The sequence below is a fragment of the Apodemus sylvaticus genome, chromosome 23, assembly GCF_947179515.1.
Source record: "Apodemus sylvaticus chromosome 23, mApoSyl1.1, whole genome shotgun sequence".
Lineage (NCBI taxonomy): Eukaryota > Metazoa > Chordata > Mammalia > Rodentia > Muridae > Apodemus > Apodemus sylvaticus.
Genome location: NC_067494.1, coordinates 51,039,635 through 51,065,588, shown reverse-complemented (window position 1 = coordinate 51,065,588; position 25,954 = coordinate 51,039,635). Strand labels below are relative to the sequence as shown.

Below are 25,954 nucleotides of genomic sequence, written 5' to 3'. Positions count from 1 at the left end.
AATACTGGCATTACAAGTGTGGGTCATTAAGTCCTATAGTTGAGGACTAAATTATGCTTCTCTTTAGCTTGTACTGTGTGTGTGTGTGTTGGTATATGTGTTTGCACATATGTGTGCAGCTATATTTGCCTCTGTATGTATATGTGTAGGTCAGAGTTCAATTCCAGGTATCTTTCTTTGCTACTCTGCTACCTCACTTTTTGAGACAAGATCTCTCCTTGATACCAAGCTTTTTATTTCCTCTAACCCAGCTAGCCAGTGGGCATACGGATTTGCCTGCCTTAGCTACACTCGTCAAGCGATGGGATTACAAGTGTACGCCACCACAGCCAGCTCTTATGTGGGTCCTTGTGGGTGCTAATGATGGAAAATTAAGTCCCTACGCTTGTGCAGCCGTCACTTCACCTGCTTAGCCATCTCCCGAGCCTCAGATTTTAACTGTTTTGTCTCACACCATCAACAAGAGCTTCAAAATGGTGTGCCTACTTTAAAGTTTTGCTTGCTTTGAACTTTATTTCTCCACAGAAATCATAAAAGAATTTTACCCCAAAGTTATTTCCTAATAGTATTAAGAGGTTGGAAACCTAATCCACCTATGTTTAAAGGTGAATCCTATGGAGATACTGGGGCAGGAAAAGCACTTCTGACTGCATCTTAGTGGCTTCATAAGAAGAGGGAAAGAGTCACACTTGTACTGTCTCTGGCCACATGATAGTCTGACATTCTTTCATTTTCTGCCAGCAAGAACACTATCATCAGCTGCCACAGACCACCCCAGTCAGGTATGGGGGTCCCCGGGATGCAGGTCCTCGGAGTCCAGGTGGGTAAGGATTTGGCAGTGACATACAGAAACCAACACCGGGGCGGCTTGAATCTGAGTGTATTTTGCGGCTCTCAAGCAGGGCATTTTATACATTAAAAAATCCAAACACTACAACCCTTAGAAACTGTATCTAGCTAAACAATCACAAATACCAACAAAAATCATTTGGCACAGTAGAGCACAAAAATCATCCAAGCATTACAACTCTGAAACTGTGTTTTCAGTGAATCACAATCAGAAGAGGTAACATCATTATTAATATAAATCATCAAAATATAATAATTCTAAAAATATGTATACAGTGGGGCAGTTGTCTAAGGCCAGTGGTATATTTCCAAGAACAGGTTAATAAATCTTTATGGTCAGGTCAATTATTGCTTAACATCAAATGCCTGATTTATTTTTATAAATCTTCAATGCATAAATTTAAACTATTTTAATTCTTTTTACTTAAGGCTTTCTTTTCCATATACCAAAACCACACATCCGATGACACACATGTAGCCATATGAAATTTTATTTTTGGGAAAGTTTTTATCTATCATAATAATTTTGTAAAAGATTTAAAAAGTAAAGCATTGGCTTCCCCGGGGATAAGGCCATGCTTGTGACCCATCTCAAGGCATGGTTTTGTACCCATTATTCTTGCTTAAGATCTTGGCCTAGGCTACCAGGAACCTGTACCTTAGAAAAGAAATGAAAGACACCAAAACAGAAAAATTGCCATGAGAACTACGGCTCAACATGTTTGCTCCGGCCAAGAGTTCCACAACTGGTTCCAGGAGACTTCATTCCTTTCAAGTCAATGCCTCAGTCTGTGGAACTTGTCACACAGATTCTACTGGGGTTGGTGTGGCAATCAGTGGAGACCTGTGGGAGGGAGAAGGCAGCCGTGTGGTGCCCTGCAGTGCACCATCCAGCCTTCAGCTTCCTGTTGCAGCCGCTTGGACCCTGTGGTGCTTGCTGTGCGCCAGCTGCGCATCAGCCCTGCGCTGCTTCCCTTGTAGCCTCTGCCAGTCCAGAGGGCGGCCAGTGCACCGCACCCACTCGCTGGGGCCCTGGGACCTCGGAGGATCCTAGCGATGATAATGTGAAGTGGCAAACACGCAAATACTTTCTTTTCTTTTTATATATATATATTTTTATTTTCTATATTCTTTGTTTACAATCCAAAAGCTTTTCCCTTTCCCAGTTCCCCCCTCCCCATATGTCCCATAAGTCCTCTTCTCTCCATCCATTCTCCTGTCTTTCCCCCTCCCTTTTCTCTGTCCTGGTACTCCCCTACAATGCTGGATCAAGCCTTTCCAGGATTAGGGCCCTCTTCTTCCTTCTTCATGGGAATCATTTGATATGCTAATTGTATCTTCAGTATTCAGAGCTTCAGGGCTAATTATTATCCTCTTACCAATGATTGCATTCCATGTGTATTCTTTTGTGATTGTGTTACCTCTCTTAGGATGATATTTTTCCAGTTCCATCCATTTTCCTAAAAAATTCATGAATTTATTGTTTTTAATTGCTGAATAGTACTCCATTGTGTATATATACCACATTTTCTGTATCCATTCCTCCATTAAGGGATATCTGGGTTCTTTCCAGCTTCTGGCTATTATAAATAAGGCTGCTATGAACATAGTGGAGCATGTGTCCTTATTGCATCCTGGGGAATCCTCTGGGTATATGCCCATGAGAGGTATAGCAGGGTCCTCTGGAAGTGTCATGTCCAGTTTTCTTAGGGACCACCAGACTGATTTCCATAGTGGTTGTACCACCTTACAATCCCACCAGCAGTGAAGGAGTGTTCCTCTTTCTCCACATCCTCGCCAACACCAGAAATGAATCCACACACCTATGGTCACTTGATCTTCGACAAAGGAGCTGAAAACATCCAGTGGAAAAAATATAGCCTTTTCAACAAATGGTGCTGGTTCAACTGGAGGTCAGCATGCAGGAGAATGTGAATTGATCTATTCTTATCTCCTTGTACTAAGCTCAACTCCAAGTGGATCAAGGACCTCCACATAAAACCAGTCACACTGAAACTAATACAAAAGAAACTGGGAAAAACCCTTGAGGACATAGGCACAGGGGAAAAGTTCCTGAACAGAACACCAATAGCTTATGCTCTAAGATCAAGAATTGACAAATGGGATCTCATAAAATTACAAAGTTTCTGTAAGGCAAAGGACACTGTCAAAAGGACAAAATGGCAACCAACAAATTGGGAAAAGATCTTCACCAATCCTACATCCGATAGAGGGCTAATATCCAATATATACAAATAACTCAAGACGTTAGACCCCCCAGGGAACCAAATAACCCATTAAAAATGGGGTACAGACCTAAACAAAGAATTTTCACCTGAAGAAATTCGGATGGCCGAGAAGTACCTTAAGAAATGCTCAACATCATTAGCCATTAGGGAAATGCAAATCAAAACAACCTTGAGATTTCACCTCACAACAGTCAGAATGGCTAAGGTTAAAAACTCAGGAGACAGCAGATGTTGGTGAGGATGTGGAGAAATACTTTCTTTTCAATTGTACATTGCTTCCAGACATGTTTCTTTGAAACTTGTTGAGCAACGCTTTAAGATGTTGGACTTCTGCAGTAGATGGTGCTGATGGGTGATGGGTTGACTTAAGGTGGGGGGGAGGGGGAAAACACTTTTATGGTTTTATTATAAACCAAGAATTTTGGACTTGTAAAGAGGTATTATTGCAATAATGCACTTTTTATACTTGAAATGTATTTGTATGATATAAAGTTATTACTTTAAACAAAATACAAGTTAGGGGCATTTGTTTATAGAGTTTGGATAATTTATAACAAACAAATTTCCTAATGTTTCCTAAATACTCATTTTGGGTTTTATATATATATATTACATTTAAAGTAATTTTACAGTTCTATGATGGATCCTCTTATAGAAACATTAACAAAATGTAGAACTCATCCACATTTTTGAGTATAATTCAGTAACTTGATTACCAGGTTTTTTTTAACTTATTGGTCTTGTATCTTTAAATCATGACTTTAGCCAACTAGCCTACTTTACTAATTTAATGCAGCTAATACTTCCTTTCCAATTGTCTCCATTTGTCTAAATGAGAAAAGTCGAAATGATCAAAGAAAGAGGTCTTACTTTCCAAAACTTTCCAGATACTCAAAAAAAAAAAAAAAAAAAAAAGGATAGTGTTATATTTTCCACCTGACTTTTTTTCTCTTTGCTGTTTAAGCCAAATGTAGACTTGGTCTTTTCAGAGTTGCCTAGCTCTTCTAACTTTTCTCCAAAATGGTTCAAAGTAGACCAAACCAATGTAGCATTATTTCTTCAATATGCGACCCCCAAAAGTGCCTTGTATCCAACAAACAAGCAAATCTTTATAAGTTCTAAATTAGTATATAAAGCAGTGAAAAGCTATTAACATTTTTATTTCTTGTTTTAAAACCATAAATTAAATCTGATGCTTGAAGAAATTTAAAAAAAAGAACATTATCATCAGATAAATTCCTTAGATTTAAGATTCTAAAAATTATGAGGCTAAATAAATTTATATTTCACAAAATATAAATTTATTTAGTCAATTAAATAAACTTAGTGAATTATTAAAGTGAATTCTTTGGCTATTTCATTACAATAAAATGGAACTACCATAGGAACCTATCTCAAATGCACTGACCTCACTGGCAGGGTGGTTTTGATAGTAGATTCTGAAGCTAGCCAGTTCAAACCTAAGCTGGAAAGATCTGAGTAATTTCTAGCCAAGAATCAAAAATAAATTTAACAAAATACTATAAATAACTAAGGTGATAGGTAACATCATGGAAATTTCTCATTTCTTTGTATGTCATTGTTTCATAAAATTTAGTATTTATCCATATCTTTGAAATTGCCATATCTTTGAATTCACTTTTTATGAGATGAAATGTGTAATGGGAAAGTTTTATTTGTTAAAACTCATATAGGAATATTTGACTCTCTTCATTGCTTTCAAAGATGTGTGCAAATGGAAGGAAAAACAATTCCAATACAATCCTTATACAGTCCCTAATATTCAACTATATTCAGTAGCCTATTACTATTGCATATGTATTATGCATTAAATAACAATTATTTTGTTAAAATAATATAAAAATAAGAAATATGTAAACACTGTGTAATTAACAATATGGAATTTTAGGCTCAGTGTAAACACTAAAATTATTATGAATGAGATGATTTTATGTCATCATTTGAACCACCAAAACAAGTCTTATAAACCACAACAGTGTAAAACACCATCTAGACATTTTAAAACAGAATGTTTTATTTCAAATAAGAGTTAAGTTGTATTTATGCCTCATAAATCACTTTCATATAATATATCTTGACATTTATTCAGCTTTAGAATCGATAACTGGCTGTAGAAGATAAATAGCTTCATTTTTTAAGTCTAAATTTAATCTGTGAATGAATTTAAATTAACCCTTAATCTAAATTTAGCTTTTCTGGCTCCTTGTAATTGATATTTAAAAAGTAAAAAAATTTAAAAATGCATTATTGACTTCAAAAATGTAAACTGTTATAATCAGTCATATTTCATTCTGGAGGAAATACACCATCTCAGATTCAATTTATTGAAAATCTATGAGAATGAATTGAATATTTATCATTTGTCCTGAGACTTATTTGTATATCAACTAGGATTTTTTTTTTCCATTATACTGGCAGTAACACATTGTCAAGGTAGAAGCAGGAACTTAGGACCTTTCACAATCTGATCTGCCAGGGATGAAATCAACAGGAGATATATAAAAACACACATGGGCAGCCCCACACCCCTGCTCCCTGTGCTAGTGACTGTGGTGTCACCAGTCTGATGGTTATAGTTTCCTTTGAATTTTTTGTTTATATGCAGAGAGTGAGAGACCTTGGAACACTCAATGGGATGTCTCCATCAAATCCCTCACCCAGGGGCTCATCAAACTCTACAGAAAAGGAGGGAGAAAGACTGTTAGATCCAGAGGGACAGAGGACACCAAGGACACTGTCTCTCAGAGACAATAGGACTGAGGCACATACAAACTGGCAGAGACTGCGGAAGCAGCACAGGGCCTGCACAGCTCTAAGCCAGGTGGAGTCTCCGTGCTGAGAGGGAAGTAGACACAACTCCCATCTCCTACCTCACACTATCTCCGATTGGCAAGCTCCAAGGAAAAACTAGTTGTCTCCAAGGGAGTCTCACTGGATATACTGAGACAAACCACACTGAAGGGAAGGACCCACACCCATTAGTAGATGACCGACATAAAACAAACTCAAAGGAATTATGGAGAGTGTCGAATATTGCTTTGCTTGAACAAACAGTAAAGAACATTGGTTCACCTGGATTCAGATTAAGTATAAAGTATAAGATCCAGTTGTTTTTCGGGAATATGGATCTAGGTATCAAGAGACCATTGACAGTCACAACATTGACATTATTATAAATCAGCCTTCCCATCCCTTCCACTTGATTGCAGATTTTGGAATGTGTTGGTGAGAGCTTTTTCAACCCAATACAGTTGGTTCGTTTCAACCATAAATGCTTTGGAGGGGACTGTCCAGGAGGATCGCATTTATTTAGGACTAGTTGTACAAAAAATCCTATTCATTAGATTAAGACCAGAGTTCTGGAAAGGTGTGTCTCTAAAGTAAAAGGAAGTAAGAGGAACTAGGACAGAAGATAAAGAAACCTTAAAGCTCTAACTTTGCGAGAGTCTTTTGATGGCCCAAACATCTGATTCCACACAGGTTGTAATTTTTTTTTTTTTTAGTTTCCCAATTTATTTCATTTTCCCTCAGCGTATACTTTTTCCTCAGTACCTTAGTATTAAGTAGCATACAGAACTCAGAAGTCACAAAGATCCATGAAAGAATGGCAAAAAATCGTATAACTTATCACTAGCCAAGAACATGTTGATGAGCCCGTACACATTCATCTCTGTAATTCTCCCAACCACCTTACCCTCTCAGAGGAGCAACAAAGCAGTTAAGTAACTTGTTTGAAGTCACCCAGGTAGTTACTAGGAAAAAGAGGAATTAACTCTAAGCAGTTTATCTCTACAATTAACCTTTAATTCTATGTTAATTTGTTTCTGAGGACATAATTCTTGTCCAAAGAAAATTTAAGAGTCCAGATTATAAAAATACATACATTAGTTTGAATAAAATTAACTCAATGAGGTAATGGATGATTAGGTTCAAATGAGCAATGGTGGTAGTGGTAAGGACACCAAATCCCTTCAAAATGTTGTTTCTCTTTTAGTCAGGCTATTGTTATATGTAAGCAGCTAAGGAACCACTCGACTTTATTTAATTCTTCGTCTTCCTGTGGCTCTCCTCAAGAATCAGTCATAGTGACAAAAGTTATCCCATAGCCAGTGCAGGGTCTGCCTCACAACTCAAAACTTCAAAATGCATGTGGAAAATATTTCAGAGTCAGACAAATGTAATCTTGGAAGGAAGAGATGTGGAGGAGGAGAACTGCAAAGGCAAAAACTAAGTATCTCTATTAATGGAAGGCTGAGTTTTTAAAAAATAAAATAACGCTGACGTTTAAACAAACCCTTAGGAACACCCACTTATATGAATTACAGGTGGGGGGAAAGATGGTTCTAGGAAAGAGCTTGCAAGTTCTAGTACTATAAATGCATTAGGAATGAGGATCCAATTCCCAGGCTTGCAGTTTCAGTTGCCCACAAATTACAAGACACTGACAGAGAGGGTGCAGAGGCCATGGGGGGATGTTTCTTACTGGCTTGCTTCCCCTGGCTTGCTCAGCCTGCTCTCTTATAGAGCCCAAGAATACAGCCCAGAGATGGTACCACCCACAAGGGGTCCTCCCTGCTTGATCACTAATTGAGAAAATGCCCCACAGCTGAATCTCATGGAGGCACTTCCCCAACTGAAACTCCTTTCTGTGTGATAACTCCAGCCTGTGTCAAGTTGACACACAAAACTAGCCAGTACAGTAGTTCTTGGTTTGGCTTATCAGAACCTCTTGGTTTCTGAATACAGGTTTGAATTTCACATGCTCACAGTCTGGCTTAATTTGCCACACTCGTGGCTATTCACACGAGACATGTTGACGCAGCCATGTGGAAGCTTCAGAATGTCCTTTCCCCGACAGGATGGAAAACTTAAAACAATTTCCTCTGTCAAAGGAAGCTGAATCCATTAGTGTCACCATCAAAGACTTGAAAAATTCAATGTTTTGATTTACACTGCTTTCTCATTTAAACTGCCTCCTTGGCTTATACAGATGGTTGGCTGACCTCAGAGAACAAAACTTAACCAGGTGGTAAGGGCGAGTGCAGCTGTTTGTTCTGTTTTAGTGTCTTGCTGGGGAGAAATCAACAGAACTGGCACCTGCTGCACAGCTTAGCTACAAAAAAAAAAAAATCTTTTCTCTCTACATGTTTTAAAAGTGTGGCTAGACAGAGCAGCTCATTCTCATGCAGAAGGAACACGACTAACTATACGTGAATGTTCTCTTCATTGAACGATGTCAATTTTCTGCTTTCCTAATTTAGTCTTTGGAGCTCATTGCCCTGTGACCCTACAGAAAATCTTGTCCATCATAAGGAAGACATCATGTTGATTGGACCAAATAAGTAAAACACAGCGACTATCTTTAGAAGATGTGCTTGTATCATAAAACATAAAATATGCCCCTGAAAATGCACCTTTGCAACATGGTGTATCTAGGAACCCAGTGATTTAAAGCATCGCTGAAAAATCTTCCAAAGGAAAAAGACCGGTTGTTACGCCTTACACTGACTGTTGCTTAAAAAAAAATGGACGTTAGGATTTGTTCTCATTTAATGTTGAAACAATATATAATCAGAGTGGTGCTCCAATCCATCAACTAAACAATTGAGAAAGCCAGTGAATGTTGGTGTGCTTAGAAGAAGGAAGGCTGTGTGACATCTAGGGTGCTTTACAAGCTGGTCCACCACTTGGGTCATATGCCAAAGCAAATTTAGTGGCACTTCCAGTGGTAAAAGCTAAAAATAAAGATAAAAAGTGCTCTACAGATTTTATCATCCTGAAGGGAGAAGTTAAATGAACACTAAGATTTTCTAAAACAAAGCTATATCCCTTTCTGAAAAAAAAAATCTGGTTCAAGGTAAGCCTAATCAGTGTGTTCCAGTGTGACCATTGAGAATCTATAATTTCTTTTACTTGCAGAAAAGATGACAGTTACATGTTTTTATTCCATTCAGCAATATTAATTTATAAACAGTACCTCCCAGACTTCTTCATTAGTAGACTTCTCATTCACGTATCTCATTAGGAAAATTTATGGAGATATTAGAAAGTCTGAATCTCAGTCTTTTATATTTTACTCAGAATGGAAAATATTTTAATGCCAAATTTGGTACATAAAATTTTCTCTGTTATCACTGTCTTCAAACTATATATGGAAAGAGAAGGCAGTATATATGTTATTTTTACTTTTAATGTGGTACCTAATACTAAGTAATTTATCTCTAAGTGTAATATGCTGTTTGTAAACATATATGTGCTCATAAAATTGACTGTTTATTACAGGATCTGCATGCTTAAAACATAAATACCGTCTCCCTAATAAAAAAGTCTTCAAAATATGTATAATGTTAGAAATTCAACATATATTAGAAACTACTCAAATCTGTGCTAGCAATACACATGCCTATGAGCATGAGCATATGCACCATACACATACACCACACACACACACACACACACACACACACACACACACACACACTTACAGAGGGGGGATGGGGAAGAGAGGCAAAGATTTATACGTGAACTTTAAAACATACTCTTGCAACTTTTAGTCACTCAAAGTACTATTTCTTTTCATGTCAAAATTAGCAAATCACTGTAGAATTCCTCAAGAGTCTGCTTACATATTATTGGATGATTGATTGTCCTGGTATGAAACAAAGACATTTGCAGCCTTGGCTTGTAGCATGGCTGTCCTGGGGCTAAAGTGAGTTTTGGTGTTTTCCTTCTGGCATGCAGGTGTCGTCTGTACTGCTTGATTTGATCCCAAAGGCACTCTTGTGAAAAACAAAGGTTAAGAAGAGATATGGTAAACAGTAGGAGTGAAAGGGAAGCTAATTATTTCAGGGGAAAGGCCACAGAAATCTGATTTAGCACCTGCAAAAGTATGTGGGCATTTATGCAACCGTCTCTGGAGATTTGTGGGAGATGTCAACGTAAGACACACCACCTTTTCTCCTGTTGTTTCTGGAGCCATCTGTGGGTAATATGTTCAGAGAGTGGATGATCTGACAATGTAGAAAACACAACAAATGGAGCCTTGCATAATGAAATACAAAACAGAGATCAAAGTCCCAGGGACAACTGGGTAATTGGTTTCCTAAAAGAACAGCCCAAAGCAAGGAAAAGAGCTCCAACATCTAAGCAACCAGAATATCAGAAAAACATAAACAAAAGCATGTTTATCTTATACCTACCACATAATTTTCTTGTGTCCTTTTTCTGTTTAAGCCATTGGGCAGTTGCACAGACTACAGTGGACGTCCTGCTTTAATTTGCTTAGAGTAAGAGATTATTTTGAAAGTCTGGGGGTACCTTTGACATAGCAAAATCCAAGGAAAAAACTCATGAGTGTAAATGTGTAAGTCTATGAAAACCCAACATACAGTACAATGAAAATAAACTTCAGAAGTCAACAAAACATTCGAAGCATTTGAGATTCTATGCTGATAAAGGACGTTCTGTCTTTGAAAAGATAAAGTTCACTCTAAAGACATTTTTGCTCCTCAGACTCCTGTGAGCATACAGGAGAGAACAGAGGAAACACATTTTTTTTCTCATGATGAAAGTCTCTACAGTCAGACATTAAAATACCCACTGTCCAGTTTTTCTGCATGATTCCTTGAGCAAGGAATCTCAAGAAAGTCATGAGAGTAATCCTATATCTCTTACCAATTTATTAGTCTTACTTGATAAAAGCTCTTTTCCATCAATCCTATATGAACTTTGTAAAATTGCCTTAGTGAGCAGAGAAATGAACTCAAAGTGACTAACGCAGTCAGTTCCTTAAGCATTAATGATAATGTTCGATATCATCACAGTGTTCCATGTTTTTAATATTGATGAATACAAAAAAGGCTGAAGTAGAAAACATAATGTGTGTCTTAGAATTTAACATATTTTAAAACGTTATAATCATATATTATTGGTAGCCATAAACAAAAGATGCTTTTGATCCCAGTATCATTTTTAAATTCAAATGTATTTTTAAACTATCTTTCAACTTCTCTATTCTTTCCTAACCACCATCAAACAAGGACTTACATATTCTCACTATATCTTTTTGTTTCTTTCTTTTGAGAAAGAGTCTTGTGCATGCGAGACTGACTTTAATTCTTCTCTACAACTGAGAGGAGAATAACTTTGAACTTGTGACCCTTCTGCTTCTGTGTCCCAAGTGTTGGGTTTACATGTATGTAGCAACACACTTGGATTTACATGGTGCTGAGGATCAAACCTAGGGTTTCCTGCATACCAGGCAGGTATTTTATCAACTGAGGTACATCTTCATCTAAGTCTTTTTTCTTTTTTTTCTCAGTGTATGGTATGGAGAGTAGTAGGAGGGTGTTAGAGGACAATTTGTGGTAGTTAGTTCTCTCCTTCTATCTTGCCCACCCCACCCAAATCTTTTGTCTTCACTAAATCAGCTCCTAATATTTGTAAGATGTGAACCAAATATACAACAGAAATCGATATATTATTTTGCCTATATGTCTGAATATGAATCAAGCTAATAAACTAATATATAATTAAATTATATATTTAATTTGAAATATATACTTCTTTAATAATTGCAAAAGCTGTTTGAATTTAGAATTTTTGGTTTTCCAGAAATTCTACAACAGAATGGATAACCAAGCAAGTACTCACTACTTTTCTTTATCTTACGATCCTATGACCCAGTCTTTCTTTTATAATTAACCTAGTAACATGCCATGCATAAGTATGTAAGCAGCATGCCCAAGTGCTGTCATTTTCACCCAAAGAACATAGGACCAATCTGAGACAGCTGCTGGGTGGAGCCTCTCAAAGGACAGCCATGGGAGGCTCTTGGCTACAAGTGCAGTGTAGCGTCATTAATAGTGTGAGGAACTGGTGCCTGGCCATGGGGGTGGGTCTGAAAATGGGCTGGTCCTGGCCCAGCCATTCCTTCAGTCTCTGCACCATCCTTGTTCTTACATGTCTTTTAGACAGGACCAATTTTGGGTCAAAGTTTTGTAAGTGGGTTGGTGTCCTCATCCATCCTCTGGGGGTACTGTATGGCTACTGGAGGTGGTCTCTTCAGGTTCCATATCTCAACTGTTGGGCATTTCTGCTAAGGTCACCTGCATTGACTTCTGGGTGCCTCCCTCATCTTGTCTTTGGGATTTCCTAGAGAATCCTCCAATCCCTGATCCTTGGCAGCTGCGTATTTCCATTTATTCTCCCGGCCCTCTGGGACTGCCTCGTGTCTCTCCCCATGCCTGATCCTGCCTCTCTGTTCCCCTAGCCCTCCTCTCACCAACTCAGGTCCCTCCCTCCCTGTGCATAGACAGTCTCTTTTACCATCATCAAAAGTCCTTCATCTCTTCCTGTCTTTGAGCTTTTTCTTTTAACAAACTGGACTACATACCACTCTCCGAATAGATCATTCCTTTTCTCTTCTTATTCATTATGGTGTTTTATCTACCTGGTATGCCATGAACTTTCCCATTTTCTAAACCCTGACTAAAATTTAATTATTCATGTCTCACTTACCTTTAGATTCATTGGATTGTATCTAACATTACATAGAATTTATGAAGTTAGCATAATTCACACTGAATTTAATTTACATTAACAGTCTCTTAGTTTAAATTCTACCCAGAGGCACACCTTGAGAAAAAGATTTATATGCAAACAATTCATTTGCGAAATACAGGAATCATAAATACAGAGTAGAAAGATAGGAGGAGGGAAAGGAACTCAGTCAGTTTAAATCAAGCCAGATACTTTGTAGGCAAGTAGTTTAGGATATCTACCTCTTAAAAGACAGAGCGAAAACTCTACATAAACAGAAATATCTAAGAAAAGCTAATTTTTAGAATTTCAATAGGAAAAAATATTATCATGTAGGCCACAAATAAAATGTTTCAGTCAAAACCCTGGTGTATGTAATCATTTATATTGTTCAATAATAAATAAAGGAAAGAGCAAAGGAAAAGATGGAGAAAAAGAAGAAAATTAAGGATAGAAGAGAGAAGGAAGGGAGAATGGGGCTTCAATCTGTGGTCATATGCTAGGATACGGGGTTTAATCCCATTTTTTTTGTATCTGTTGAGATTTGCTTTGTGGTTAATTATGTGGCCAATTTTGGATCAAGTACCATGAAGTGTTGAAAAGAAGATGTGTTATTTTGTGTTTGTGTGAAATGTTTTGTAACTATCTGTTAGGTCCATTTGGTTTATAACATCTGTTAATGCCAGTATTTCTCTGTTTAGTTTTGTCTGGATGATCTATTCATCGGGGGGGGGGGGGGGGGGGATATTGAAGTCTCTTACTATTAGTGTGTAAGAGGCAATATATGATTTAAGTTTTAGTACAATTTCTTTGACCGAAATGGATGCCCTTGTGTTTGAGACATAGATGTTAAGAATTGAAATGTCGTCTGCAAATAATGATAGTTTGACTTCTTCCTTTCCAATTTGTATCCCTTTGACCTCCTTATGTTGTCGAATTGCCCGAGCTAGTACCTCAAGTACAATATTGAAAAGATAAGGAGAAAGGGGGCAGCCTTGTCTGGTCCCTGATTTCAGTGGGATTGCTTCAAGTTTCTCTCCATTTAGTTTGATGCTGGCTACCGGTTTGCTGTATATTGCTTTTACTATGTTTAGGTATGGGCCTTGAATTCCTGTTCTCTCCAAGACTTTAAGCATGAAGGGATGCTGAATTTTGTCAAATGCTTTTTCAGCATCCAATGAAATGAAATGTCATCTTAGTGGATTATTCTTTTGATGAGTATGTAGTGTTCAGTCTATTTTGTTAGCTATTTAAATAGTTACACCAGTTTGCTTTCTACGTCAATGTACTTGGAATATCTTTTTCCAAACTTTTAACCTGAGGTTCTATCTGTCTTTGATGTTGAGGTGTATTTATTGAACGCAGCAGAAGGATTGGTCCTGTTTTCATATCCGTTCTGTGAGTCTCTCTTTTTAGTTGAGAACTGAGATGATTGACATCGGGATGCTTCAAAGACCAATGATTGTTGATGACTGCTATTTTGGTGGTAATGGTGATAGTAGCAAGTGTGTGTGTTTCTCTTCTTTTGGTTTTGTTGGAGTGAAATTATTTATTCCCCTGGATATAGCTAATATCCTTGAGTTGGAGTTTTTCTTCTGTAGGGTTAAATTTCTAAATAAATATTGTTTAAATTTCACTTTATCATGGAACTTTTTAAAAAATCAATCCTAGGATGGTCATTACTATTGTCAACTTGCCAAGATTTACAATCACAAAAGAAACACATTTCTTGGAATGTCAGTGAAGAGTTATCTACATTAGGATAATTAAAGTAGGAAGATCCCTTCTTAATATGAGTAACACCATTTCCAGGCTGGGCTCAGATTGCATTTTTTTTAAAAAAAGGGAAAAACAGCTGAGTGCTCACACTCATCTGACTGTGTGTCCTGACAGTGGATGCACTGTGACCAGCTGCCTGCCGCCTTTTATGGGCCTTTTTCCATGAAGAATTAAAATTCATGACAATATTGAATTTTTGGCTTATTCTTCCCCTGACTGAATTCATATTACCATAGTGAAGAACACATTCTACTAGTGGAATAATGAGACCCACTATCTCTTTGTCATCTTTTTTTTTATCATTTCACTCTTTCATTATATTTTCATCAGAAGTATTATTCCATATCATCAAGATCTTCCAGTCCCTTAATCTACTTTTTCACAGTTATGGTACATATTTTTTTATTTTGTCCACAGAACAGTCTAAGGTCTATCTACTTTTTTCAGATTATCTGCCTTATACTATGTACTAATTCTGAATAAATCCAGTGATTTGTGTCCTAAAACCCAGTGAGGTTCCTGACTGCTATAGAGTAAGAATCACACAGCTGTGATTTGTTTTGTGTCAAAGGCAGTACCTCTAAAAGCATCCTGGTCATTATCCAAGGACAGCAGACTCCATAGCTGGGTCAAATACTTCTCTTAGTTCCCTGTGATTATTGCAAATATCCTACAGTGTATCAGAGTCCACTAATGTCGGACTCTTACCACTGACCATATTCAAAACTTTAAATTTAATATTTTTTAATACTCATAGTTTATGACCCATTTCCTTTATCCACTCTTCAATTCATCAGATATGCTAAAAACTAAACATCCACCCTCCTCCCAGGACAGTGATTCATGGCTCCTTCTCCATCTTCTACTTTTCCAATCTACCTTGTGCTCAAACCGCTACCATCTGACTTTTGACTTGTAGGTGCCACACATCTTTTTATTTTTGAGTTAACATTTCATCTCTTCATCATCCTTTAGTTTTTCAACTAAATGGATTTTGGCCAATATGTAAAAACATAAAATGGTAGTCATAATTTTGTACTATTACATTTTTATGTAAATGAGTCATAAACCCATTAAGTAGTGATTTCCCATTTTTCTCCTCAGACCGTTCTTTTTACTTTAAGGACTGCTAGGCGAATGCTTTATTGCTGAGTTGCACCCTTTGTTCTCAGACTATTATTTAATATTGTCTTTCTAAAGTTCTATTTCATTCATCCAAACCTCTGTATGTGCCCTGTGGCTCTAACTTTATTATTCTATTGTTCATATCATGAAAATCAATTGGTACATCAATACAGATAGCTACCAATCTTTATCATTATATGGCAGCAGATTTCCTACAATTATACTGCCTAATGACCAACTAGACATTCCATATGGCGAATACTATTTATTAGGAATTCACTTTGTGAAAACTAGTAGGCACTACTCTAAACAAGTATTTGAACTTTATGTTTAATAATATTTCTGTGAAGCAATTACTATCATTCTTCTCATTTTGCAGATGACTGAGTTATAGTAAGACTGTTTGCCCTGGGGCACATTGCTTAGAAAGCAACTTTAAACAATATATTAAATAATCTGACTAGAAGTCTTGTACAGAACCAAAGCTAGAGACACGGAAATCCTCAGGACCACCTCTGCTTCTCTCCACAGAGTTATATTCCCCTTCTGTTCCTTTCCCTGCCTAATGTCAAACAGAACATTAAAATAGTGTATTTAAACTAATTTTGTGTTTGGTTCATTTAAAAACTGTGAGTTAAAAGCCTCCAGAGATAGTTTTCTTCCAGCGATAAATTTCTTCCTAGCAATATGAAAGCACTTATTACAAAGCACTTATAATCCAAACAATGTTTCAGGATTCAAAATGAGCAGCAGTTTGTGTTCAGACAGAAAAACAATGTTTCAAACCATGTGTGTGTGTGTGTGTGTGTGTGAGTGTGTGTGTGTATGTGTGTGTGTGTGTGTATGTGTGTATATATACATATATACACATATAATGTATACATATATATGCTTAGTCATTTTTAGCAGATATTTTATTTATTTACATTTCAGTGTTATCCCCTTTCCTGATTCCCCCCCCCAGAATCCCCCTATCCCATCCCTTCTCCTCCATCTATGAGTGTGTGCCTCCACCCACCCACCTACTCTCACCTCCCCGCCCTCCATTCCCCTTACACTGGGGCATAGAGCCTTCATAGGACCAAGGGCCTCTTCTCCCATTGATGCCCAACAAGGCCATCCTTTGCTAGATCTGCAGTTAGAACCATGGGTTCCTCCATGTGTACTCCTTGGTTGGTGGTTTTAAATTAATTTCTCTAGTTTCGGGCTCTATATTTTGTAAGGGGTTTGCTTTAAGTATTAGAGAACAGGATTTTTCTTCCCAAGGTACCATCTTTTGTTGAGTACCATAGCCAGGCTCTGTCATGACTGTCCTGAGGCCTTAGAATGCTGTTCTGCAATGAGTCATTAAGGAAGAAAGGCATTTGCAATGAAGAGTAAAGCCTCATAGCTGTTGTCCATTACATAAGCACCAGAACACAACTGTGACAAGTATACTAAAATGTTTTTTCTTTGACCCATGGTTATTACGTGATGTTTGGTAAGAAGGAGCGAAGGTCTTTTTACTTGAGTCTATTTTTTTATCATTTATTGTAGGCCTTTACTGGAAGTGTTCTATATGGTTTTATAATACCTTATATGGTTTTGATCACTTATTTTTATGAATTATTACTGATTTTTATAATCAAGCTATAAATAGTTCCATTTATTGTTTTAACATGTTTTAGACAAAAAAATATTTTTACATGTTTAAAGTCCCCAAAACTCCATCTTCTACTCCAATTTTAAAAATATTTTAATATATTCTTAGAAAGTTTAATATGGTGTCTTAGGATTTTGTTGTTGTGAAAAGAGATCATGACCATGTCAACTCTTATAAGGGAAACCTTTAATTAGACTGGCTGATAGTTCAGAGATTAGCTCATTGTGGCAGGAAGTATGGTAGCACACAGGCAGATATAGTACTAGAGAAGGAGGCAAGAGTTTTCCATCCAGATCGGCAAGCAGCAATAGAGATCCTGGGTTTGGCTTGAGTATTTGAAACCTCAAAGTTCACCCTAAGTGATTTCTCCCAATACCTCCCCACACACTCCATAAGGCCACAGCTAAATATGTGAGTCTAAAGAAAAGTGTGGGGGAGTGAGAAATTATGCCTGCTGTTTCTGTGTCTCTAAAAGATGCCGACTTTGACTATAGTAGAAGAGTTGTTTTAGACATTAAGTGTTTGGGATCAAGAAAATGATTTCTTCATTTTTTTTCCTAAGTTGAGTCATAGTTTACAAACTATTGCAAACTCTTTGAATATATTTCACAGTACAAATTTCTAATTATTAATTCTGTTTTATAATTTTCTCTATGAAGTCTACCTAGAGGATATATATTTCTCCACACAAATATCTCAGTCTTTATTTTATTTTATTTTATTATTTATTGGATAATTATTTAAATTTCAAATGTTATCCCCTTTCTGGTTTTGCCCTTGAAAACCCCTATTCCATCCCATTTCCTCGGCTTCTATGAGGGTGCTCCCCTTGCACCCACCCACTCCTGCCTCTCCATCCTGGCATTCCCCTACACTGAGGCATTCATCGAGCCCTCACAGGACCAAAAGTCTCTTCTCCCATTGATGCCCAGCAAGGCCATCCTCTGCTGGAGACATGGTTCCCTCCATGTGTTCTCTTTGGGAGGTGGTTTAGTCTCTGCGGTCTGGTTATTGATATTGTTGTTCTTCCTATGGGGTTGCTAAACCCTTCAGCTCCTTCAGTCCTTTCTCTAACTCCTCTATTGGGGACCCCAAGCTCATTACAATGGTTGGCTGCCAGCATCCTCCTCTGCAAGGGTCAAGCTCTGGCTGAGACTCTCAGGAGGCAGCTATATCAGGCTCCTATCAGCAAGCACTTTTTGGCATACCATGTGTGTTCTTTGGAGACTGGGTTACCTCACTCAGGATGATATTTTCTAGTTCCATCCATTTGCCTGCAAATTTCATGACGTCATTGCTTTTAATAGATGGGCAGTACTCTATTGTGTAAATGTACCACATTTTCTGTATCCATTCCTCTGTTGAAGGACATCTGGGTTATTTCCAGCTTCTGGCTATTATAAATAAGGCTGCTTTGAACATAGTGGAGCATGTGTCATTGTTAGATGTTGGAGTATCTTTTGGGTATATGCCCAGGAATGGTATAGTAGGGTCCTCAGGGTAATACTATGTCCAATTTCTGAGGAACCATCAGATTGAGTTCCAGAGTGGTTGTACAAGCTTGCAATCCCACCAAAAATGGAGGGGTGTTCCTTTCTCCATATCTACACCAGTATCTGCTGTCCCCTGAGTTTTTGATCTTAGCCATTCAGACTGGTGTTAGGTGGAATCTCAGGGTTGTTTTGATTTGCATTGCCCTGATAACTAAGGATGTTGAACTTTTCTTTAGGTGCGTCTTGGTCATTCGATATTCCTCAGTTGAGAATTCTTTGTTTAGCTCTGTACCCCATTTTTCATAGGGTTATTTGGTTCTCTGGAGTCTAACTTCTTGAATCCTTTGTATATATTGGATATTAGCCCTCTATCAGAAGATCTTTTCCCAATCTGTTGGTTGCCGTTTTGTCCTATTAACACTGTACTTTGTCTTACAGTAGCTTTGTAATTTTATGAGGTCCCATTTGTCAATTATTGACCTTAGAGCATAAGCTATTGGTGTTCTGTTCAGGAAAATTTCCCTGTGCCTATGTATTCAAGGCTCTTCCCTACTTTCCTCTATTAGTTTTAGTGTATCTGGTTTTATGTAGAGCTTTTTATGCACTTGGATTCTGTCTGTACAAGGAGATATGAATAGATTGATTTGCATTCTTCTATATACTAACAACCAGTTGAACCAGCACTATTTGTTGAAGATGCTGTCTTTTTTCCAGTGGATGGTTTCAGCTCCTTTGTCAAAGATAAGTGACCAGAGGTGTGTGAGCTCATTTCTGGGTCTTCAATTCCAGTCCATTGATCTCTCTGCCTGTCTCTGTACCAATACTATGCAGTTTTTTTTTTTTTTATTACCAATGCTCTGTAATACAGTTTGAGGTCAGGGATGGTGATTCCCCTAGAAGTTCTTTTGTTGTTAAGAATAGTTTTTGATATCCTGTGTTTTTGTTATTACCAATGAATTTGCAAATTATTCTTTCTAACTCTGTGAAGAATTGAGTTGGAATTTTGATGGGGATTGCATTGAATCTGTAAATTGCTTTCGGCAAGATGGCCATTTTTACTATATTAATCCTACCAGTCTATGAGCATGGGAGATCTTTCCATCTTCTGAGATCTTCAATTTCTTTCCTCAGAGACTTGAAGTTCTTGTCATATAGATCTTTCACTTTCTTGGTTAGAGTCACACCAAGATATTTTATATTATTTATGACTATTGTGAAGGGTGTTGTTTCCTTAATTTCTTTCTCAGCATGTTTATCCTTTGAGTAGAGGAAGTTACTGATTTATTTGAATTAATTTTATATCCAGTCACTTTGCTGAAGTTGTTTATCAGCTGTAGGAGTTCTCTGGTGGAATTTTTGGAGACACTTGAGTATACTATCATATCATCTGCATATAGTGGTATTTTGACTTCTTCCTTTTCAATTTGTATCCCTTTGATCTCCTTTGTTGTCTAATTTCTCTGGCTAGAACTTTGAGTACTATATTGAATAGGTAGGGAGAGAGTGGGCAGCCTTTTTTTTTTGTCCCTGATTTTAGTGGGAAACGTTGCCAACATTCCTTTATATTTTGTGTCTGAGTAGTTACAGGTGACACTATTTCTTCTGAAAAATATGTTCCAGGCCTGCCACCTCATTACTGCGTTACCTTACTGTGACCTAAGTTGAGCAGCATATCCTACCTTGATACTATTAGAATCCTCCTAATCTTGGGTTCTTTCCTCTTTCAGTCTTTCTTGTCTACTGTCATTAGAATGAACCTTGAACACTAACGTTTTGGGTCCATGACTTTGTTTATCAGATAAAGGTGCTTGGTGCACAAGCCTGAGTCCCTGAATTCTATCCTATGTAGTGGAAAAAGATATCAAGCTCCTGTAATTAGTCCTCTGGTTCTATAGGTGGACACACCACACAGACACACACACACACACACACACACACACACACACACACACAGAGTAAATAAATAAATAAATACATAAATAATTAGTTCTCTGGTTCTACAGTTGGACACACCACACAGACACAGACACACACACACACACACACACACACACACACACACACACAGAGAGTAAATAAATAAATAAATAAATAAATAAATAAACTCTTTAAATCTACCATTCTGATCATTATTTGAAACTGTGAGCCTCCAGGGGCTCATCACTGTCTTAGATTAGATGTCCAACACTACAGACTGGTCCTGACCTTAGTTCCCTCTTTCGTGCTCTTGGAGCTCTCAGTTCCAGAACTGGACACACTTTCTTGTCTCTTTTGTTAGCTTTCCTTGGAATAGTTTTCTCCCCCCACCCCACCCCCCTGATCCCATGACTAACTGGCTCTCCCCTCTCCATATGCCCTTGGGTAAACTTTCTCTGGCGCTCCTCCAGCACCTGAAGGAATGAGGTGCCTCACTTCTCATTTCTCAAAGCACCTTGGGTGCAGATCAATCACGGCAGTTTTCCAACTGCAATACACATGTAAATTTACACTCCTATCTCCAACTAATCTTGAACTTTCTAGCAAGAGGAGACTACTTTCAACTCTACCTCCTCAGGCAGAGCTACAGAGCATAGTAACTGAAATTGAACAGGTGAAGAAATGATTGTAAGCGAGTCAATGAAAGAAAGAATACATTAGAAGTACTGTCATCTTTTACTAAATTTGTTCTTTGAGAATTTTCATACATGTATGTAATGGGTTCTGATTACTGTCACCCTCCCATTCATCTTCCCACCCTAATTCTTCACCTACTCATTCCAACTAGTCCCCTTTCCACATCTGTGTCCCTTTTGTTCCGCAGAGTAGAATTTCTATAGAGCAAACACATAAAATTATAGTTAATATATGAAAAAGCAACAGACAAAAGGTTCTGTTACACAGGCCTCGAGGAGAACAGAAACATGTACAACTTGTGTCTATGCAGCAGAAAAGAAAAATATGAATGAGGATGGTTTTTCAAATGTGCTTTACTGTGACCTTTACCTGCATTTTGAATGCCTTGCTCCCTTTGATGGTATTGTAATCCTCTACTCAAAAATGTTCAGTTTTGTGTGTGTGTGTGTGTGTGTGTGTGTGTGTGTGAAATTCCTGTTCAAGCCAAACAGCTTAGGAATAAATAATGTGGGAATTTGTCTTCCATGACCGTTTCTGTGGGCAAGTGCTATGAAATTCTTGTGCAGAAAATACAAACTAATTCTAAGGGATACTATGAGAATATGAATGTTATGAATTAGAGATTCAATCAAAAGAAGACAAAGTGTCCCTACCACTTGAGTCTGTGGCTAAATGCCACAGAAAGCCTTCCTCTGATCTTTTCAGTGACCTTTTCAAATACTAATTAGTTATTTTAATGGTCTATGAATACAAATAGGTGTTTGTCACTGTCCTTCCTACAATGCATTATAAGGCATTAGCAAAGCAAAATAAATTTGATAGTGAAGGTTTAATTGCACAGCTTGAACACACACTTCAGGAGGCGATGCAAACCCTTCTCAGTAGGTGCCCTATGAAATGAAGTGATTTTCATGAATAATTCATTTTTATTACAAAAAAGCACTTCTGGTAAGATACAATTTGCAATAATGTTTTCCAAGATAGATCAGTGAGAATCTGAGGCTGTCACTGTTAATTTGTTTTCGTTTAGATTCGAAAGGTCACTTGGCACTTGCACCATGGGAATGAGGACTGCCTTTTCTGTTTCTCCATGTCAGCATGCTGTGTTCCTTATTTTTCTTTTTTTTTAAAGATATTTTTAAAACCATAACAATAAAGAATTTTGTTCTGCTGCAAAAGAGGCCGAGAGGCACGAAACCCCACTCCTGAAAGAACAGTGTCTACCCCCTGTGGCTCATCACCATGCCTTCTGACCTGGCCAAGAGGTCACCCCTAAAGAAGGAAATGGAGACACTGTCACAGAACCTCAGGTGGCAGAGGAGAAAATTGAAGAGGCCAATTGAGAGACACCACAGAAGTGGGTTTGCTGACCAAGGAGATGGAGGACCTTGAGATGACGAAGACTGCTGTCTGAGCTGTCACGAGCATCCTGGCTTCTCACCCCAACAGTGCCGATGTCCACACTATCAACCTCTCCCTCACCTTGCATGGTCCAGAGCTGCTCAGCAACACCGAACTGGAATTAAACTCAGGACAGTGCTATGGCCACCTTGGCTTAAAAGGAATTGAAAAATCCATGCTGCTCTCTGCTACTGGGAAATGTGAAATGCTCATCCCTGAGCACATTGGCATCTACCATCCGACTCCTAGTCATCGTGAGATGCCTCCTAGTGGACAAAAACACCCTTGCAGTGTGTGATGGAGGTGCACACACAGCGGGTCGTGCTGGAGAGAGGCTGAGCGATTTGCTCATGAGGATATGGAGTGTGAGAAGCTCATGGAACTCTACGACTTGCTGGAAGGCCTGGATGCTGACAGAGCCTAGGGCTTCAACGATCTTACATAGATTGGGTTTAGCACCTGCCGTGCAGCGCCAGAAGCTGAGACTTCAGTGGTGCCTGGCTGATGAGATTTGCTCTTGTTCGAGCCCTCTTTATTTGGCTCTTCATGCTGCTTCTGGATGAGTCTACCAACCACCTGGACCTGGATGCTTGCATATGGCTGGAAGAGGAACTTAAGACTTTCAAGCACATTCTGGCCCTTGTGTCCCGTTTCCAGGGCTTCCTGAATGGGGTCTTTACCAATATCACCCACATACACAACAAGAAGCTGAAGTATTACGCGGGTAATTATGATCAGTATGTGAAGACACGGCTGGAGATGGAAGAGAGCCAGATGAAGAGGTTTTATTGGGAACAGGACCAGAGAGCACACATGGAGAACTACATTGCCAGGTTTGGCCATGGCAGTGCCAAGCTGGCCCAGCAGGCCCAAAGTGAAGAGAAAATACTACAGAAAATGATGGCATCTGGACTGACAGAAAGAGGTGTGAGTGACAAGATGTTGTTATTTTATTTCCCACCACCAACACAGGATAGCTGATGAGTTTAGGACAATAGATTCCAGGCCCAGTGGTTGTATAATGTGGCTGATTTTAAAATATGAAGATTGGCGCATTCCAATCACAGCGACTCAGATGGGCAGGAGAAAGCCGGCCTCCTGGGTGGCCTGTCCGTGGAACCGAGCAGTAGCTCCAGGTGTTTTCAGGAGGGATGGTTGGTGAGCCCCGTAGCAAGGCAGCTGGAGGATCGGATCGGAATGGGTGGCGCTCTCAGGAAAGCATTCGCTAGCCATGGGGGCTGAGTGGATTGCAGGCAAGCGGCTGTCGATCCCAGAGTCTAGCTGGAACAAGCGCGTTTTTAAAATTACATGCAACAGGCTGTAGTCTATAATTGTAGGTCAAACAAACCCTTTTCTCCTTAAGATTTATTTTTATTGTGTTTTGCTTCAGAAAGGGGAAATCAAGTTTACAGAGCTGCTAAGTCAAGTGTGGTAACATAGTACTGTAAGTATAACAGCGGCTAAGACAGAAGGATGGAGAGAAGGAGCCAGTCTGATACTGCACAGGCTTTGAGGCTTCCAAAGTAAAAATCCCATTTTTTTTTGTCATGGAAGGTCTATTTAATCTATTCTGAAGAATGACAAAATTGAGTACTCTTAAGTTATTGTCACTGTTTTATCCAACTATCTCTATGGTGGAGAAATTCCCAGCTGATGGGTCTGCCTAAAGGAGATGTCTGGAGAATTTTGTCAGGATTGTTTTTTAGATCCTCTAAAGGACTTGATGAATCTAGGAAGGTATGATGGTAAGTCTGGATTTATGTGAAGCATATGTCTTACCTCAGCTGAACAGAGGGGACAGATTAATTTTGTTTGTTTGTTTATTTATTTATTTATTATTTATTTATTTATTTAATCTATTTACAATCCAGCTGCTACCCTCTCCTGTTGCTACCTCCCACAGTTCCCTGTCCCATTCCTCCTCCCAACGTCAGGCATTTTTCCCTCAAGTCTTAGGCACATCTTCTTCCACTGAGGCCAGATCAGGAAGTCCTCTGCTGTATATGTGTAGGGGGCCTCACACCAGCTCCTGGATCCTGCCTAATTGGTGACGCAGTGTCTGGGAGCTCCCAGGGGTCAGGATTAGTTGAGACTGCTCTTCTTCCTCTTCTGCTTTTTCCATCCTTCCCCTAATTCAACCAATAGGGGTCCTGACTTCAGTCCAATGGTTGGGTGTAAGTGTACTGCCTGGTTTTTGTGTGTGTCAACTTGACACAGGCTGGAGTTATCACAGAGAAAGGAGCTTCAGTTGGGGAAGTGCCTCCATAAGATCCAGCTGTGGGACATTTTCTCAATTGGTGATCAAGGTGGGAGTGCCCCTTGTGGGTGGTGCCATCTCTGGGCTGGTGCTCTTGGGTTCTATAAGAGAGCAGGCTGAGCAAGCCAGGGGAAGCAAACCTGTAAGCAACATCCCTCCATGGCCTCTGCATCAGCTCCTGCTTCCTGACCTGCTTGAGTTCCAGTCCTGACTTGGTGATGAACCTGTTGGTGATGAACAGTAGTGTGGAAGTGTAAGCTGAATAAACCCTTTCCTCCCTAACTTGCTTCTTGATCATGATGTGTGTGCAGGAATAGAAACCTTGACTAAGTATCTGTGTCTGTCTCTGTCAGCTGGTGGTGAGGCCTCTCGGGATCTCCTAGGCTCCTGACTGTAAGCACACCATAGCATCAGTGATAGTATCAGGCCTGGGTGTCTCCCCATGAGATGGATCCACAGTTGTGCATGTCAGTGGATTGCCTTTCCCTCAATCTCTTCTTCGTTTTTGTTCCTGAAATTATTTTAGACAGGAACATTTCTTGGTCAGAAACTTTGACTGTGGGTTGGTAACACCATCCCTCCTCTTGAGGCCCCGTCTATCTACTAGAGGTAGACTCTTCCAGTTCCCTCTCCCCACCACTAGTCATTTCATCTAAGGTAACTCCCATTGAGTCCTGAGAGTCGTTCACCTCCCAGGTCTCTGGTACTTTCTAGAGGGTCTCCCCACCTCCCACTTCCCACCTCCCACCTTCTGTGGCTGCATATTTCCATTCATTCTGCTGGTCCTCGGGGCTTCTCTCCTGTTCCCCTCCCCATACCTGATTCTGTTACCCCTTTTCCTCCCCACCCTTCTGCAACCCAAGTCCCTCCCTCTTCCTCTCATGATTATTTTCTTCCCCCCTCTAAGTGGGATCGACACATCCTCACTTGACCTTTCTGCTTGTTAAACTTCTTAAATTCTGTGGGTTGTAGCCTCAGTATTCTG

At 38.9% G+C, this 25,954-nt stretch overlaps 1 pseudogene; it reads left to right on the top strand.

Annotated features, from left to right (window-relative positions):
• LOC127673760 (ATP-binding cassette sub-family F member 2-like) overlaps window positions 1-25,539 on the top strand; it is a 38,638-nt pseudogene extending 13,099 nt beyond the window's left edge.
• Window positions 25,540-25,954: the final 415 nt, after the last annotated feature.